Source organism: Sander lucioperca, chromosome 11, assembly GCF_008315115.2.
Source record: "Sander lucioperca isolate FBNREF2018 chromosome 11, SLUC_FBN_1.2, whole genome shotgun sequence".
Taxonomy (NCBI): domain Eukaryota; kingdom Metazoa; phylum Chordata; class Actinopteri; order Perciformes; family Percidae; genus Sander; species Sander lucioperca.
This window is the reverse complement of record NC_050183.1, coordinates 13,481,464-13,499,948: the sequence shown is the minus strand read 5'-3', so window position 1 is coordinate 13,499,948 and position 18,485 is coordinate 13,481,464. Positions and strand designations below refer to the sequence as shown.

Sequence of the window (18,485 nt, the reverse complement as noted above, 5' to 3'; positions counted from 1 at the left end):
TGTCTATTACAAGCCAAGTGTCAAATTACTAGATTACTTTGGGCTATAAGTGGCTGGATATGTACAGTATACACATGTATAGATGTACATTTACAGTAGGCTGTATACAGTGTGCATGATTTATATTTTGATTGATAGAAAGTTAAACTAGGCTAAAAACAGAAAAACAAAAATACGTTAAAAAATTGCGTTTTATTTTGAAATCCTTAACCGGAAAACGTATTTTACATGTTACGTAACTTGACATCAGTCAGAGGGGTAGGAGTTTTTTTTTTTGTTTTTTTTTTCATGTTCTCCTCCTTAACTTTTCTTACCTTCTCCCTAAAGTCATGACAAGTCTCAGTGAGACTGGACGGAGAGAAGCCAGAAGGTAAGAAACAGCCCTAGGGAACGATTAACACACATGATACTGATACGTATTGATTAGCTGATTATTGCCTGACTGATCGACTCCGTTAACTGACAAAACGATTTACGCTGCGTGTGTTCCTCAAAGTGTAACGGTGAATTATTGATCACACCTAATGTAATTGTCTCCGCATCGCCTTCAGAAAGACTTGGAAAGCTTTATTAAATTATGGTTGCCTGCAGTAAATCTGTGGTTTTGATGCTCTTTTATTTTTCACTACTTTTCTTTAAGAATCACCCAACCAAAAGTCCTTTTCTAAATGTAAAAATAAAAACCGGTGTTTTGGGGTGTCATAGCCTACTCTTATAAAGAAACGTGTTTAATAGTTTTAGATCAGAATCAGAAAATAATTTATTGCCAAGTAGGCCTAAGTAACATTTACACGGGATTTGCCTTGGTTGGTGCATACATAAACATATTAATAGATAGGCCTCTGATATTCTTAACATTGTTATGCTTTTGTGCTCTTTAATCTTTGATGTTGATCTTAAAGCAGTTTTAGACACAGTATAGTGTGCGTTTTGTGATCATACTTTTGTTGTTGTTGCTCCACAAATGTACATGCATCTTTAAAAAGCATCTTAAACTCCTTTTCGTTGTCTTTCTTTTGATTTTGTACCTTTTTTTATTTTTATTTTGTGTACACAAACTCAGCTTGTTCTTATAAAATATCATGGTTCTGTCTATTTTATTTTCCGTTTTTCCCCTTTTTCCTTTTCTTTCTCCCATAAAGCATTAGGCCTCTTGATTTGGAAAGTGGTTCATAAATAAAGTTAGTTTGCTTGCTGGTAGAGAGCAGATATACAAGAAATATGTCTCAGATTCAATTGTGGATGAGGCTATTAAATGGGATGGAAATCCCCCCCCATCCACCTCCCCTATTGTCAGAAGTGTTAACTTCTCCCCCCTCCTCACCCCCCAGCTGGTCTCTTGTCTGTTATTACGCTGTGCATCATCTCGACCTCCTCAGTTTGAGCAGTTTTTAAACTGGTGTTGGATGTTCAGATGTTGAGTCGGTCACAGTGAGAATTCAAAACATAAGCCGTAAAAAATCCCTAAGTATCCAAACGCAATAATACAGGAAGAAATCCACCATAGAAGATGCAGAAACATCTGAGTAAAATATGGTCACTCCCCTTCCCAAGGGGTTATGGAACAGGATTCTGGGAAACTCCTCTACAATCTGTTCATCTTTTTTCTTTTTTTCTTTTTTTAACTCTAACAAGGATCTTTGCCTAACCTTAACCAAGTGTTTAGTTGCCTAACCTTAAAGCGGCTATAATCTATATTCTTTGATAATAACAACATATCAAATGACAATTTGTCGAATTATCACGTGAATCTGCAGCTCCCCTCAGCTTTTACAACAAGTTCTAGTCGTTGTTTAGCTGTCCCATCCACAACATTACTGTTTTGGTTCACTCTCACTGCTCTCATAGTTTAATTTCCAGCTGCAGCAGGCAGCTGTTTTCAGCAAAAAGCTCTAAATAGCTGCTGTACACTACCTGTTCAGCATCAAACCACAGACAGACAGAGAATAGCTAGTGAACACAGTGGAGCATTTTGCAGCTAAATAGACAGATATTTCCCTCAGGAGTTGGTGGAGACCAAACGCAGCGCTAAAAGAGACCGAACATTGGATGTTAAGCGATGGGATTGAAACCTCGGATTACAGGAGGGTGGAAGGGTTTGTTACTGTAAAAGAGAGCTGCACATTCAACTTTAACCACAATTTTGAAAGAGTGTCCAGTTTGATAATTGATGATGCTACTGGTTGGGAGAAGTAATAAAGTTTAGTTTTCTTGTTTATGATTGAGTTTAAATGATTTGATAGTAACCATAGAGAATCTATTGTCTGGTTTGGGAATAATCATGTGAAGAATGTGAAACAAACTGATTGGATAGAAGGCTAAAGAGAAACAATGAATGTTTATTTGCTTAAGTTAGGAATGTCAGCATGCGGGGGCCTTTTTGTTGAACTTCCACTTTAGCGTCTTCTTGTAAAGTGAAACACATTAAAGCTTGAGTTTAAACTAGCTTGTTTAAACTGTAATGCAGTTTTAAATGGATGCAGTCAACTGTAGTTTGTCGTAGTTGTTTTTTAGATGAAGGTTGTTTCTTAATGTTGTTTTTTGGAAATATTCTAAGGCAAATACTTTTCCTAAATTGATAACCACGAGACAATCAGCTGCACAAGAATGAGATGCGTAAGCAGAAATTGACCTTTTTAAATTAGTGTTAATCTCTTAACAAGTTTCTGACTCTCTCAGGGGAAACTGTCTTTCTGCAACAGGACTCTGGGGTTTGACTTACTGCTGTCGCCTCAAAAATAGATTCACTGAAAGTTTAGTTGGAAGCGTCAGTGTTACACTCTGATACTCTGTATTTCCTCTCCTGGTCCCGTTATGTTTTTCTTTTATACACACTTTGCTCCGAATGCATGTTTTCTCACCTTGTTTACACCTTAGAACAGTCTATTTAATTAAATCTGAATTAAATTCGGGTGTGTGCTCATACTTATGAGCCTGATAAGATGCATGCTGTCGTATTTTTAGCTCTATTACGAGTGGTTTTAATTTTAGCGCCTCAAGACTGAGTTCTCTGTGTACTGCAGTGACATGATGAGCGAAGAGAAAGCTGGACTCACGGTTAAGATGACAGTGTACTACAGTTAGAAACAAAATTGGCATTTTTTGGTAATCTGATGGGTTTGCAATCCAAAAGAACCCCTGTGTTATGATACATTCGCTGCTGTGTGCACAGGCAATTTCTCCCGTGTTAACATTTGTAGTTCATTAACCGCATGTGCTATTTGTTTTGGTGCTGTTTCAGACAAGTTACACAATGAAACAGTTTGAGTACCCTAACAGAATGTGTCCCAAGGCTCATCAGACGCCAAAACACTGTACAGAGGATCGTAATACTCTGACAAAAGATGTCATAACTATTGGAGAATTATCGTGGCGGCAACTATAATATATTCTGTCACAACAATTGCAAAGTAAACCGTAGAAACGCAGCGTTCGCATTAAAAAGTAATGCACCAGGAAAGTGCGCTTGAGGAGGGATCTTGAGCCTGTACTGTCGTTTATTTGTTATTGAAGCTGATACCCACTGATTAAAATCAGAACAATAATTCCCGGAGAGTTTAAACATTAATTCGCTGCTGCTCTATAAAAGTATGTGGTTTGTTTACTTTTTACTGTTTTAAAGTTAAAGCTTTTTTTTTCTTCTCAGGCAACAATTAGTTTTAAGTGTCAGGGCTGCGTGGAACCTGATAGCAGGAGGTTTTCATCATAATTAGCAGGCATCCAGGCTTTGAAAATGGAAATTACCACTTTCAGCTTCATGCCAAATCCTCTGATTGGAGTGGCTTTCCAAATTGTCCTTGAAAAGAGGAGAAGCTCTTTAGAAGTTCAGTGTGTTTGAGAGAAGCAGCTGCGAGTTTTCTACATGTAGCTTTAGTTTTTACAAGGTAGAAAAAAACTTTGTCTGTAGTTTTTGTTGTAGTAGCAGAGACCATGTACAACAATGGCTCCAGAGTTGGCTTCAAGCTGGACAGTACTGAGCAATTACAGTAAAAGACAACTGTACACAGCAGAATGTAATAAACAGGAATTACACAAATATTTAATAATAAAACAAAGGCAGTTGTGTTGTGTCGTCTAGTTCTTTGTAGCTGGTAGACCCTTTATAATGTCATATCATTTGCCCCATTAGTCTCGAGATTGTGACTTTATGAAACCTCAATTTAGGTGTTTTTTTGAAAAGACTTTTGCAGATTGAGTTTGAATTTAATAGTTATCTCGAGCTATTGGTCATGTTTCAAACTGTCTCAAGATGACAAAATCATGGTTTTGCAGCAATGTAACTTAATTAAGGCTAATAATGTGAATTTAGTTGTCTGGTTATTTTCATCATAAAGTACTTCTTCTTGGCCTTTTTGAATAAATTCAATCAGCTGTGATCTCTCCTGCTGGACATTTATATAATTCTGTCCAGCTATTAGATTGGGACTCTTGAGTTAACTGAGACACTGGAAAAACTTAATTATCTTAAAAAAAAAAAAAGATATTTCAGTTGTGATTGTGAGAAAATAGCTTTTGATCGTTTGAGATGACTTGTGATTACTTCTTAAAAATGAACATCTCAGAATCACATTCATTATATCTTGATAATAAGGGAGTTGTGACAGGAGAAAAACAGATGTAGACATCCAGATAATGAAATACTTAAATTGTAATCTCAGGATAACAGACCACCCTTGTGTTCTGTAGTTTCATTTACAGCTTGAAAATTAGTCAACGGTCGTCTATCTGAATGGATCTCTACAGTCAGCTCTTGTCTGAGCCTCAGGAGGACCTCTCATTTCGAGTTCTGAGGCGGTGCAACATCATGAATAGTTTAGTAAAGAATGAAAAGGTTATTAAAGGACAAGGCTGCCGATATTCATTAGTTAAATTCATTGTCAAAACCAGCGACTTCCAGACTTCCCTACCTTGTCTGCCCCAAACCCCTCTGGTTTCTACCGAAGAGTCTTCAAAAAACAAGTCACAAATATATAGTTTCATTTAAAAAAAAAAAAAAAAAAGGTTAAATAGTTTCTAAAACAGCAGGGCACTGTAGTTTTTAACTAAATTCATTCAAACAGGAGTAAATAATGTAATTAATTAAATAATTTCCCTGAGGGGATCAATAAAGTATTCTGATTCTGAAATAGTGCTTTTCTTGGGGACTATTTTCAGCCATGGATTAATAAACATTTAGAGTATTCACAGCAGCAGGTATTCAAAATAAACTACAGTGCCCATGTTCATCCTAATGAAGGAAAATGTGCCCAAGTGCAACAGTACTGCTCATTGAAGTGTTTTTTTTTTTTTTTTTTTTTTTTTTTTTTTAAATAGCTTTTAGACAACAACAGAGCTCTCTGGCACAAAGGAATACGATGCATCAGGTTTTGGCTACACAAGACTATACTTTTTAGTGGGATCAATTCATTGTTGGTTTTGGTCTTTGCACATGATTTGTTTACATTAAGAAAAACACAGAATATTACCAGATTTACTGTATCCTTTTAAAATGTTGCAAATTCCTGTAGGCTATATGTTTGATCTGTATGGTCTATTGGTTATGAAGAGTTTACACTCATCTGCCTACGAACAACCGGTCATACAGGACCATACAGACCCAACAGGACTATAATAAGACTGTCAGTGAGTGTCTACCACTGTGGTCTAATCAGACGCTCCTCCCTCTGCTATCTCCACTGCCTGAGAAACACTGAATGAAAAACATAGGGCTAAAAATACCAACGTTAACTCAAGCATTTGGGCAGAGCTTGGGAGAGAGGCACTAGTCAAACTGTGTGCACTAACATCAGAGTGGGAAAACACCAAACTAACCAATCACTGCTGCATTTTGGTTTATCTGGTGAAGACACTGATCATGATTTACAGGTTGTGATAGTTGACCCTAAAAAGCTTTTCGGCTGGTGAAATGGTGAAAGTGGCAGACTGGTTTGACTCTTGTGGCATGTGCAACAAAAATGTCAGACTCTCGCTCTGCCTGAACTGACCACTTCTCTCTGTGGAAGAATGAAACCACGACTGCTTTTGGAAAACTTCCTGCATGTCACTGTGATGCCACAAACCTTTTGAACCCAATTTTCATTTTTGGATCAAACAAGGATTGTGTGCTACTGAAAAGAGAGAAATTTAGTTTGTGGTTGTACTCAAACTTTCTCTGATGCTGATTGGTTCGGTAAGCTGGTAGTTCGGGCACAACCGCATTACTGAAGCCTGACAAGATAGATTTTTGATATCTGATCCGGCGCTTCTCACGTGATCTGGTAATATCACGAGAATCCAGCTGCCGTGCAAGGTGCGAGGCCTTGAACTCCAGTTGTCATATTGGTTTCCCAGCTCAGAGATCACCTCTGGTCACTGACTTATAAGAGAATAAATGTTGTGTTTAGCAATGAACAACAGACATGTTCAGTTCCCACAGCAAGATGAAAACAATATTTTACTAGAGGTTGACCGATTCATCGGTTTTGCCGATTAATCGGCACCGATAGTTGATTGGTGGAACTATCGCTATCGGCAAATATATGATTTATAATGCTCATTATGTTTATTTTTGCACTGGATGACTCCAAATATGTAGGAGAACTGTTTTAGACAACACACATGCTTGTGTAGCATTGCTGTGGGTGTAATATCAATAAATATGACATTATTTTGATTATTAGCAAAAGCGTCTGGACTTTTTTTGAAACAACGTATGTATTTTGTCAACTGTATAAGTTATAAATACTATCGGTCGATTAATCGGTTATCGGCAAATACGGCCCAACCTAGCTATCGGTATCGGTAAAATCCACTATCGGTCGACCTCTATATTTTACAGCCTATTTTTATTTCCTTTTTTTTTATATTCCTGACTGTCTTTAAACAGTTTCTGTATCCTTTTTCTCTTCTTTCTCGTTTTGTACTCTCTATTGCTAATTTCTAATTTTGTAAAGCATTCTGTAAAAAGCTCTTTTAGCTAAATGCTTTAGAATACTGGTTCATGTGGCCGGGTTGGCTCATTGGGTAAAGCAGGCGCACATATACTGAGAGGTTTATGCCTCAACACAGAGGTCCAGGGGTCGAATCCGACCTGTGATGATTTCCTGCATGTTATCCCCCTCTCTCTCCCCTTTATCACCTAGCTGTCCTGTCAACATTAAAGGCAGAAAAGCCCAAAAAATAATCTTTAAAATACTGGTTAATTTCTAATAGAGTGCTCTTTAAATGTTGTAACTTCCTTTACTACTCCTTTACAGTTCAGTTATAAGCCATGAGAATAGGTTTTGGGTGAAAAATCTATGTAGCTGGTTTGTCATTAAAGATTATTTTTTGGGCATTTCCACCTTTTAAATGGACAGGACAGCTAGGTGAGAAAGGAAATCATCACAAGTCGGACTCGAACCCTGGACCTCTGCATCAAGACATAAACCTCTATGCATATGTGCACCTGCTCTACCCACTGAGCCAACCCGGCCACTGGTTTGTCATTAATAGTCAAGTCTTTAATAAAGGGTTGAGAGTTTTTGCACTTTTTAATAAGCCATCAAGTCTGCAGTTATAATTGTAAATACATTATTAATAAATCTCTCAAAGGTAGGGCTGGGTATCGTTAAAAAATAATTGACACCGATACTAATACCGTGACTTCGATGCCGGTTCCTAAACGATACTTTTTTCGATACCAATTTAAAAAAACAAAAAAAATTACAACATCAACAGCACAAATCTTTGTATTTATTTTACAGCTCCATTCTACGTGAGCCCGTCTCAGTGTAACGTAGAGTTTTTCCTGCCTGCCTCTACGACGTGTAACGTTAGACAGCCAATCACAGACATTATTAGATCTTGGTAGAAGTATGCTGCATGCTTTTTGGCTCGCTGGCGCTGATGAGATTTACTCCTTAGGTGTTGAAATTGGGTATTGAATGACAAGGTATTTTTCGATACTGGATACTTTTAGAGGCAATTCGGTCGGTGCCTAAAAATATTGAAATCGGTACCCAGCCCTACTCAAAGGTTTCTCTTTTTTAATACACCAAAAGCACATGTTAGTAAGTCGGTTGGTTTTGGTCCAGATGCTCTGCAGCAGTGGAGAGTCTACCTGATGGACTAAAGAGCAAAAAAAAAGAAGACAAATTAAGTGTCCTGATGGAGCAGACTCAACACAACTTGACAACCTAAAAGTTGATTGTTATTGCTTATAACTCATCTATGAACCATTGCTTAAGTGGCACCAAAATAGTGAAAAAACAATAAATAAAACGAGGAGGTAAAAGACTTGTGTAATATATAACGTAACAGATGAGGCAACGGAAGAAGAGCGAGTGAAAAGCCACATTTTATGAAAGGACTCTCCTTTGCAATTTGGGTGAGATCACTCTGCAGATTGTCTAGGGGTCAGCAGCATGGCATCGATATGTTCAATTAAGTTTCGTAATGCCTGGCAGGCATCAGATTGCCTCTCAGGAAAAATGAGCGGCCCAAATCTGAGAAGCTAACTGAATCAGTGCCTGATGGAAAACTAAATTAGAGCCCACAAACATGTATTTTCCACAGCAGCAGCTCCATGTTGATGAAGGTGTGTTCGCAGGAGCTTTGGGAGACATTTTAAAGACCTACGTACACCCAGTGCCTTGTCATTACCCCGACGCTCCCCATCAAAGAGATGCTGAACTGGTATAATTTCCACCAGTGAAGGAAATAACATGATAATATACACATATTTCAGTTGTTTCTGGGCAGAAAGCTACTGACATCTGGTCCTGTTCTGTAGTTATGAGAATCAAACATCGGACTCCAGTTGCTACTGTTGTAAAAGAGCTGTATGGGTCACAGTCTTAAACACAAATCTGTGGATCGGAGATACATTAAGATGGTGTATATTTGAATTATTTAATTGGCTAGAAAACAAAGAGCTGAAATGATTAGCGAAAAAGGAAATATGCGAAAAGAGACACATTTGTAGATGGAAAAATCAGTTGAGAAAAAGGCTTTTCTTGTGTATTTAAAAAAGCTTCTACAAAAGGTTCAGTTTGTCATGCTGGAGAAAGCCTGGAGAGTTTGTCTCACCACGGAGAAAAAAAAAAAGGTGTTTTGGTCCAAAATGCAATGTGACATCAGAGCTTGAAAGTGGCTAATTAGGGAAAACTCGATTTGTGAGCGCTGTTTTGTTTCAGGGAAGGGCAGCCAGCCGTCAGCCATGAGAACGCTTCATTCTAAGCTGACGAGATGCTGCTGCTGGGATACAAACTATGTGCAGCTCTCTGGGCTTCACACTGATGCTAAAATCATTGTTTCCAGAAAGAAACCTATAATGTTTTTTGTTGTTTTTGTACTAAAAATTTTTTTAAAAGATAACCAACTTGATTTGACAAACTCAGATTGCTGAAACTTCAGATATCTGTTGAATGTGTTTTTGCTCAGAACAAGGACTATGGATTTTGCCCCAATTTCAGCAATGAATATCTCTTTCAATGTACATACAGTATGGGCATGTGAGTATTGTATAACAGACTTTGAAAAATGTGAACCTATCCTTTTGAGCACATTGATAAACGTAGGATGTAAAATGGAGGCTTCAGGTGTGCTGTGGGAGTTAAGGTGGCCTGAGCTGATCCTGTTGTCATTGGTCACATTTGCTTGCAGGTAATAGACAGTTTTCTGTATGACAATTATATGACCGTTGAGGTTATAATTCACTAAAAATTACAACATTTGAGATAAAGCTTGGTCAACTAATATGACCTGAGATTTAGTGGACTCAATCAAAGTGCAAATCACACCACAAACTGTCACCAATGAAAAAGGAACACTGCTGAGTTCAATGATTCCCCACACAAAAGTCTACATCAAACGGGTCATAAATTGTGAAAGGGGGCGTGGCTAAATCCTCAGAGGCGGGGCAAACCATCATCAATGAAAAAGGAACTCTCTGCTGAGTTCAGTGATACCTTAACTGGTTCAAGTTATGGCAGAGGGCGTGGCCTTAGTACATGGGCGTGGCTAGGCTATAGGAGGCAGCTCAGAATCACATGTAGACTAGAGTGCAGATCGGGCCGCATTTTTTTGTTCCGCGTCCGACAGAGCAGTAACCGAACCCGACCCGAGCCCGACAGGCATTAAGATATTTATGTCCGAGCCCGACCCGAGCCCGACATAGTTAAAATCTCATTTTTTTCTCATACTAATGACACATGTACGTTTGTTTGTGTGGAAAGGCCGCTTTTATTAAGCAACTGTAGGGCATTCGGAAATGTCAACAGATGAGCACATCAGCGCACACGGGGTAACAAGCGCACGTTAATAAGCTGTTTAATTTTAAATGTTCAATGTGTTAACCTTTCCTGATTGCTTGGTTTCCGACTGGTCAGAAAACCAGGGGAGACTCGTTACCTCCAGGGCCGACGTTATAAAATGAATAACGTCACGGTTAAAATCCCGTTTCTGGTGAGCAAATGAATGAACTTGGCTTTCAGTCTGGGGTTCATCTCGGACACCGCACACACTGTGTACAAAACTTAAATTTATTCCACCAACTCTGCTTCGGTTGCATACAAAACGTCTGCTTCCTCTTTCTTTATCTCTCTTCTGCCCACTTTATACACACACACATACTGAGGTCTCTTAAAGGAGCTGCAGCATCATTTTACAACAAATACCTTATCGCGCTGATGTGACCGAGCCCGATCCGAACCCGAACATCATTTCTAAATATCTGTCCGAACCCGGCCCGCTGGGTCCTGTCGGGCTCGGGTCGGGTATCCATCCTCTAATGTAGACCACACATAAGTTTCATGTAAGTCGGTGGATAATGTTTGTCATTTAAGGTTGATTTCCTGTTGCCAGCAGGGGTTGCTATGACTACGAGTCAATATTGGCCTGTAGATGTCCTCAAGCCTAGACTCTTGTCAATCATTAAATTCAATTTTGGGCAGATTGGACAATATACACTCGAGTTACAACAACTCTCTTGTTCATCGCTAAACACTCAAAATGGCCGCCACGCCCACACCGTTCAATGAAAAGTCTTGCTTTTAATAACTTTCGGTACGGTACGGTCTTGAGATGGCACGGCCACAATTAAAAATAATAATATAATAATTCCTTCAGTTTCAATAGGGCCTCCGCCGTAGTCGAAGCTCGGGCCCTAACTAGACTGGCTCTCGGAGAGCACAGATCTCCGCCAAGGCTAATGGTCAATTTCCTGAGTCATCAAAGTCATTTTTCTGACTGCGGTGTGTTGTTGAGCTTCAAGTCGTAATGTAATTTCTGAAACAAAATGGACGCTACAAAGATGTGTATTTTATTTCTCAGAGCGTTTAAACAACACGTTGCTAGCTGTTTCCATTATTTGCATGACAATGAAGAGCAAAGGTACCAGATTGGTGAGCCATGAAATATGACCAGGAACTAATTTTTATGATTTTTCTTACACCACATAAATACACGCTTCCACCAAGTTCCAAAAAATCAGGTCAGCTGTTTTTCTGTAATCCTGCTGACAGACAGACTAACAAACCAACAAACTGAGCCAAAAAACAATTTCCTTGGCGGAGGTAACAACTCTTAAATCAGCACTTTTAACAATTATATTGGCAAGACTGATTTGTCATTTGCTACTGACTTGTGAGGCAAAACAAAATAGCCCCCATCCTAACAGGAAATAAGGTTACATGAACACAATGTCAGACTGAATGAATTAAAGTTAAATGAAATGGCATTTCAGTCTGATTATCAGAATAAGAAATTCAATAAAGTGGAAAAAGGTGTGACAGGCAACTCAAAGTATATCATCATAGAACACCTCAAATTAGTTGAATCTCAGAGTGAGGAGATCTGACAGAGAAGGAAGTACAGTATTAAGTCACTGGATAAGTCGCCTCTCTTTATCCTTCGTGAGAAGCTTTATGTCGAGATTTTAAACCAGAGCAGCTGCTTCTCAGCATCTTCAGATCCACTGTGGAGCCAGGCTCTGTCTCTTTGGCTTAAAACTCGCAAAGTGACAGACTTCCCCAGTGACTTTATTAAATTCACTTTGTGACATTTTGAACCTGGACACAGTCAGAAAAAGGCAGGGAGTGTACAGGGGGGTCTGGTGTGGAGAAAACAACAAGGCCTCACAAAACTTCGAAAACAGCATCGCCACCAAATAGGCATAAAGCCTCATTGTGGAGGCTGAATGTGCCTGATTGTGTTTGCTGGAGAATCTGGAAGGAAGAGGGAGGAGAAGCAGGAGGCATGTGATGTTTGAAGTCAACCTGATTGTGCTAAAAAAATGATTTTTCTTTTTATCTGGATACAGCAGGACACACAAGATGTTAGAAATGTGATATCAGTGTGTGATTAATGTTGAAGAGATGGGAAACAGGAAGTGGCAGAAACCCTGTGTGTGTGTTTGTGTGTATATATACTGTATATACAGAGGTAACACCGCGTTATTGTGTGACACTTCAACACTTGAGTCTTCGGCTAAAAGTGCTAACGCGTTATCTTACCTCCCTGTGATGCATCATGTGATGTCGGCCTCGTGTGTGTGTGTGTGTGTGTGTGTGTGTGTGTGTGTGTGGTGTCACACTGGCTCTATTTGTTCAGCTCTCAGTTTTTGCTTGTCTTCGCTACGGTGTTTTCCTGCTGCCTTCAGGAAGCAGCTTTCAGGACGGCCTGATGTGTTTCCTGGCAAGACCCCCCCCCCGTCCCCCCATTCCTACTGGGAGACAATGGGAGGTCTCCCACAGGGGCATGAAAGGGTTATGTGTGTCTGGTGATGAGGGGGATTTATTGGGGGAGTAGTGGGCTTCCCTTCAGGAAACTGCAGATTTATTCCAGCAGCAGAGAGGCCCTCCTGTGTGTATGTGTGTGTGTACACTTGTATTTCTATGTCTATGAGGCCTAAATATCCTCATAAGGATAAAGACATGAAACAAATCTTCACCTCGCCTCTAAAGTAATTAAATTAGTAGTTGGATTAAGGTTTAAGATTAACTGGGACAAGAGTTGAAGTTTAAGATGGACATTTGCGTTAATGTTTCCTGTTTTAGAAAGCAACAAATAAGTCAATGTTAGAACAACTGACCTGAAGGTCTATTTAAGAGCTGTTGAAAATTAACAGTGGTTAGTTTCAGGATAAGATTTGAGACTTTATTTGTTTTTATGTTAAACTGAAAATGAAATCAGTGAATGTCCTAACAAGTAGCCTATAGTAATCCTGGTGTGTCATATGAGGTGGAGGGGTGTGTGTGTGTGTGTGTGTGTGTGTGTGTGTGTGTGTGTGTATTTCTGAATGGTTTTTTTTCTCATGTAAAACAGTCGGATAGTAAAAGTTGCTGTCAGTGAGAGAGGATGTCGGCTTTCACTCCCTCCTCGTCTGTCAGATTGACTTTTCTTTGTAAAGGGTGGTGGGTAGTGAGGATGAGGTCACTGTTTCAAAACATGGCCCCCGAGCCTCGAACCAGCACATTTCCTTTTCCACTGAACGCAGGACAACTCCATGTTTTCTTCTTCATAAGTCTGCTCTGGGACAACGTGGTACTTCTCCACTCGTCACATGTTCCTACTGAACCCGAGAGGAAAAACTGTATCAATAACAAAGTGTTCTGTATTTGAGTGATTTTAAGAAACATTTTTGGTCATCAAAGTACTAATTCATCCAAGTTATTTTTATATGAGTAAATGTTACTCCTAAATATGCTTGCTACATACCAACTACCCTGGCTGTTTGAAGTCTGACCCACTCATCACTAAAGATTAGGGGGTGTACCTTGTTTTAACTAATGGTGGATTCGATTGCGGCTCTAAAAAAAATCTGAGAACCTCAAACTGTTGTTGCAAAGTACCCTTCTGCTCCTATTGTGTCGAGGAAAAAAAGGCAAATCGAAAGTCAAATTGTGGATTTGGAGAATCGTGACACCCCTACTAAAGATGATTCCCTTAAATCCCTATTTCGTAGAATTGGCCATTTCCATGAGTAAAAATAAAACTGCACTTATTAAAGTTAATTGATGAGGTCCGTAAACACAATAACGTCCAACAGGGGGAAAACATAAGCAATCATATAATCAAATGGGTTGTAAACATCCATCAGCCAAAATCTATTACCGGAAGACTACCTGGCGGCAATAGCCACGTCCGCCATTGCACGAAATGTCGCCTCACAAAAGGACATAACAGCGCAAACTTTTGACGTTACGAACCAAAAACTGACTTCGCTCTGGCAGGAGTTTTTCAAAAGATCAGTTTTCAGTGACCTAAAATGCAGTTTTCTTGTGGACGAAAGGCCAAATTGCATAGAAAAGGCTACGGTTAAAAAACATCCCTGTGTATGTGTGGACTAGGCCTTAGTTGCTGATGGTGTTGGCAGACATCCAAGATTATTGTGTGGCTGCAATTTTAAGAAATACAACTGTAGTGTTGCATCAAAACTGAAGTACAGTATGTCATTTAATCTGCCATGGAAATACAGACGTCTAAGGCTATTTAGCGAGTCTGAAGAACATCGAAGTTCATCTGTTCACATTAAAAACAGTTAGGCGTTTACTAAATTAAGGTGGTATGCCCACAATGTGTTCACTATAATTTGTAGCTGTGAACATCATCTTTGTCTGACTGCAGGATCATGTGATTCTGTGTGTGTTTTTGTTGTTTGTGTGAATAAATGCACAAGTTTTCACTCAATGTACGCATATTTTGTTTTTGGCTTGTGCAAGTGACACGCGCATTGGCACTGTGTGTGTGTGTGTGTGTGTGTGTGTGTGTGTGAGAGAATCGGCAGCGTGGCTCTCAGCTGGTCAGGACTCGGTGGGTGTAGAAAGAAGGAATGCAGCTTCTCCCTGAAGTCTATAATTTGCTGTCTGTCATCAAATCAGAGAGAAAAAACAGCAACACTTGAGAGGTGTGTGTGTAAGAAAAGAAGAGGGTGCGAGGAGAAATTAGTCATGTGAGGGTAAAAATGAAGAGTGGTAAAGTATAATGAAGAGAATAGAAGAAATAATATATGTGGGGAGGAGGAGAGACTTGACTTTTGGGGGTTCATTGTTCAACAATCTAATTAACTTTGCAACACATTGTGCAAATCAGTTTCATGAATAATGCTCTACAGAGTGCTCTAGTGATGCGTGAAAATGCACTAGAATATGATTCTCCAGCATTTCTGATCTGATTTCATACTTGTCAAAGCTCTAAAAATCTGCAGCATGTTTGAGTAAAACCCTTGTCATCACGTGTACTTTCGCATTCTTTGCTATGTTAAATTTGATGTCAATATCAAAATATGAATGTTGAATGAATGAATGTCGTGTCTGCATACAGTTCTAATTTTTTATGTGTAGAAAATATGGCGCTCTGTGTTTCTATGCGCCAATAATGATCATGACATCAAAACTTCCCCGGAAACACATGTGCTCTCTGCTTTATCTGTAAAGACACATAACTTAGTTCTCATTGATATAAACCATATTGCAACTTTACTGGAGCAAGTTAATTTGAATATGATAACTAGCAGCTTTTAGTAAGAAATTAAAGGAGGAGAGAAACAACTTTAGAATTACCAAATTTTTACACAAACTCTACCTGTCTTTTAAAAAAGAAAAGTAGCAGTGTAATCCACCCTACCTATTTGAAATGACACTAAAACACATCTGATATTGTGTAGAAAAAGAGTGCCGACAAGGAGCTAAAGTTGCATAAACTAAAGCCCATTAAACAAACCATCTTTGAGTCATGTGTGGAGTTTATATGCAATGGTTGGCTTGTATTTGATCCTAAACAAACTCACAGTGCAGTAAACTACCTCCCTCTGGTCGCACCAAATTAAACCAAGGTGAGGTCACATCCTTAAAAACCTTTTTGTATAACTTGTGTCTGATTGGCTCAGACAGTGCAGCATCATGTTTACTGTGTTTTGTCCTGAAAGTAGAAACTGACAAACACTGAGGAGAAACAGACCTGTAGCTAATAAGATACTGAGCAGAAACGTTACCAGTTAGAGAAGATACTTTTTTTTCTTTCCACTGCATATTTCAATTTATCCATTGTCCATAATAACTCCATAATATAATCTGTGATAATATATCCTGTCTGTCTGAATGTTGTGGTCTTGCTGCAGTCTGAGCTGACCGATGATGTGTGTGTTTAGGTTATCAGTAGTCAGTCAGCTAGAAGGACGACCGGCGTGTTGCAACAGCATGTGTTAGGAATGTGCCCGAGGCTGCTGGAAAACACATCTGTGTGTGTGTTTGAAACTAAATGAATGACTGCATGTATGTGAGGTTTGTGTGTGTGGGAGGTAAACGTATCTGACTGTCTTTGAAATATGAAAACACGTACAGTGTATCTATGTTGCACACATCTTTCTCTCCGTTTTGAAAGTTGTTTTACGCCTGAAACACACCAGTTTTATATGGCCCACAGCAAAACCTGTAATTTACTCAGTAAACCCACACACCTGTGATAGTGAGGTTTGTGGCGACGCAGGTGGATGCACACCTTGTCACAGTTTACAGCAGTGTCCTGTTGTCCAGAGTCGAGGCTTTTTCATACTTGCTCTCTTCTCTAGCTTCTTTAACTTCTTCTCTTGTCACATGATAGCAGATCTTCTCTGGTCTTGTAGATGTTTCTTTTTGTCCAACGTTGAGATGAAAAGATACTTGGATTTCTGCAAGAGATAGAAAAATAACATTTATTTTTTTTTTTCTTCCAGTTTGGGATCAATAAAGTCCATCCATCTATCTATTAAAGAAACTCTGGTGCACAACAGCTGGAAAGATTGAAGACTTGCCTAACAACCCAATTGATTAAAAGACTCCAAATTAAGGGCAGAACTCTAGATTCACTGTGTGGTATTTACACATAGATGACAAATTGTGACAGATGTGTACACATGATCTTCAACTTCAAATATGTGTCCCCAATGGGCGATTGGGTGTGCAGCAGGTATTCACTTGTCTGTATAATATGGTTAGAATATGATGTACAGGGTGCCCAGATAGCTCAGTTGGTAGAGTGGGCGCCCATATATAGAGGTTTACTCCTCGACGCAGCAGGCCCGGGTTCGACTCCGACCTGCGGCCCTTTGCTGCATGTCATTCCCCCCTCTCTCCCCTTTCATGTCTTCTGCTGTCCTATCAGAATAAAGGCCTAAAAATGCCCAAAAAATAAAATAAAAAAATAATATGCTGTACAGTGCTGATGTGTGAAATCTGATGGTGGATGTCTCTTTCTCTCTCAGGGCTGAGTGGAGCAGGAAGGAGAGAACCAGCCTGAACTTCAGCTACATGAATCGCTCAATGAGCGGCTGAGAGGTAAACTTTTCAAAGCAACAGCATTCATTTTACAGTTTTAAAGTTACAATCTGTCATATTTAAGTTAACGTTTCCTTCTTTTCTCTGTACTTGGTATAGAACTGGACAGAGTGTCCAGTTTAATGCCATTTTCCCCTTGCTGTGAGGAACTCTTTTTTCCTAAAGCATAGGACGAGTTTTAGATGTCCTGTCTGTTTGGAACAACCAGAAGAAAAACAATGTTAATATGGCTGAACAAAGGAAAGACCTAAACTTTTGTTGATTCTATTGAGACGTTTTGAACAGATCGTGTTTGTCTTTTAAAGATAACGATTAACAGAAAAAAGACAGCTTCAGTCCCAGGCAGATGTTTATGTATTGCTTCCTACTACTAAAAATGTAAAAGTTGACTTTTAATGTGAGAGTAGTCTCACCATTTTTTATATTTAGGGCCCGAGCGCCGACAGCGGCGAAGGCCCTGTTGGAACTGAAGGAATTATTATTATTTTCCCAGCAAATGAATTGCCTTTTTGGGGGGCTTAACATATTCAAAAACTCACCAAATTTGGCGGTCGCATCAAGTCTGGTGAAAATGTACGTATTTTAAGGGTTTCGGGAATAGGCGCACAAAAATGGCTCGCTAGCCAAAAATTGAGCCCCTGCAGTGCGTTTAACGTAGACTCACGAAAGTTGGTACACATATGTAACATGTCAAGATGTACAAAAAACGTCATTGGAGCCATACCCTAAACCCAACAGGAAGTCCGCCATTTTGATTTCAAAGTTCGAAATTAGTGCGATTTTGGCCATTTCCACATGTCGTACTTTAACGAACTCCTCCTAGAGATTTCATTCGATCGACTTCAAATTCGGTCTGTGCCATCTTAAGACATTACAGATGAAAAGTTGTTAAAAGAAAAACTTTTCGTCATAGGGCGTGGCCGTGGCGGGACAGCCATTTTGAGTGTTTCGCCACCGAAACAGGAAGTGGGTGTAACTTGAGTGTACATTGTCCGATTGGCTCGAAACTTTTCAGGATTCATAAGAGTCCAACCCTGAGGACAAATAAAGGCCGATATTTACTTAAAGTCATAGCGCCCCCTAGTGGCAACAGGAAGTAGGCCTAAAAGTCAAGTTGCTAAGTTGCTATACTTTAACGGACTCCTCATAGAGATTTCATCCGGCGGACTTCAAATTTGGTCTGTACCATCTCAACACCTTAAAGATGAAAAG

General features: G+C 39.4%; 1 protein-coding gene across 3 annotated transcripts in view; it reads left to right on the top strand.

Moving 5' to 3' along the window:
* The first annotated feature begins 250 nt into the window (after positions 1-250).
* kank3 (KN motif and ankyrin repeat domains 3) overlaps positions 251-18,485 on the top strand; it is a 30,207-nt gene continuing 11,972 nt past the window's right edge. For all 3 annotated transcript variants that reach the window (XM_031303902.2, XM_031303904.2, XM_031303903.2), the window contains exons 1-2: positions 251-370; positions 17,201-17,273. The gene's annotated coding sequence lies outside the window, so the exon portion shown is untranslated. The remainder of the gene's footprint in view (positions 371-17,200; positions 17,274-18,485) is intronic.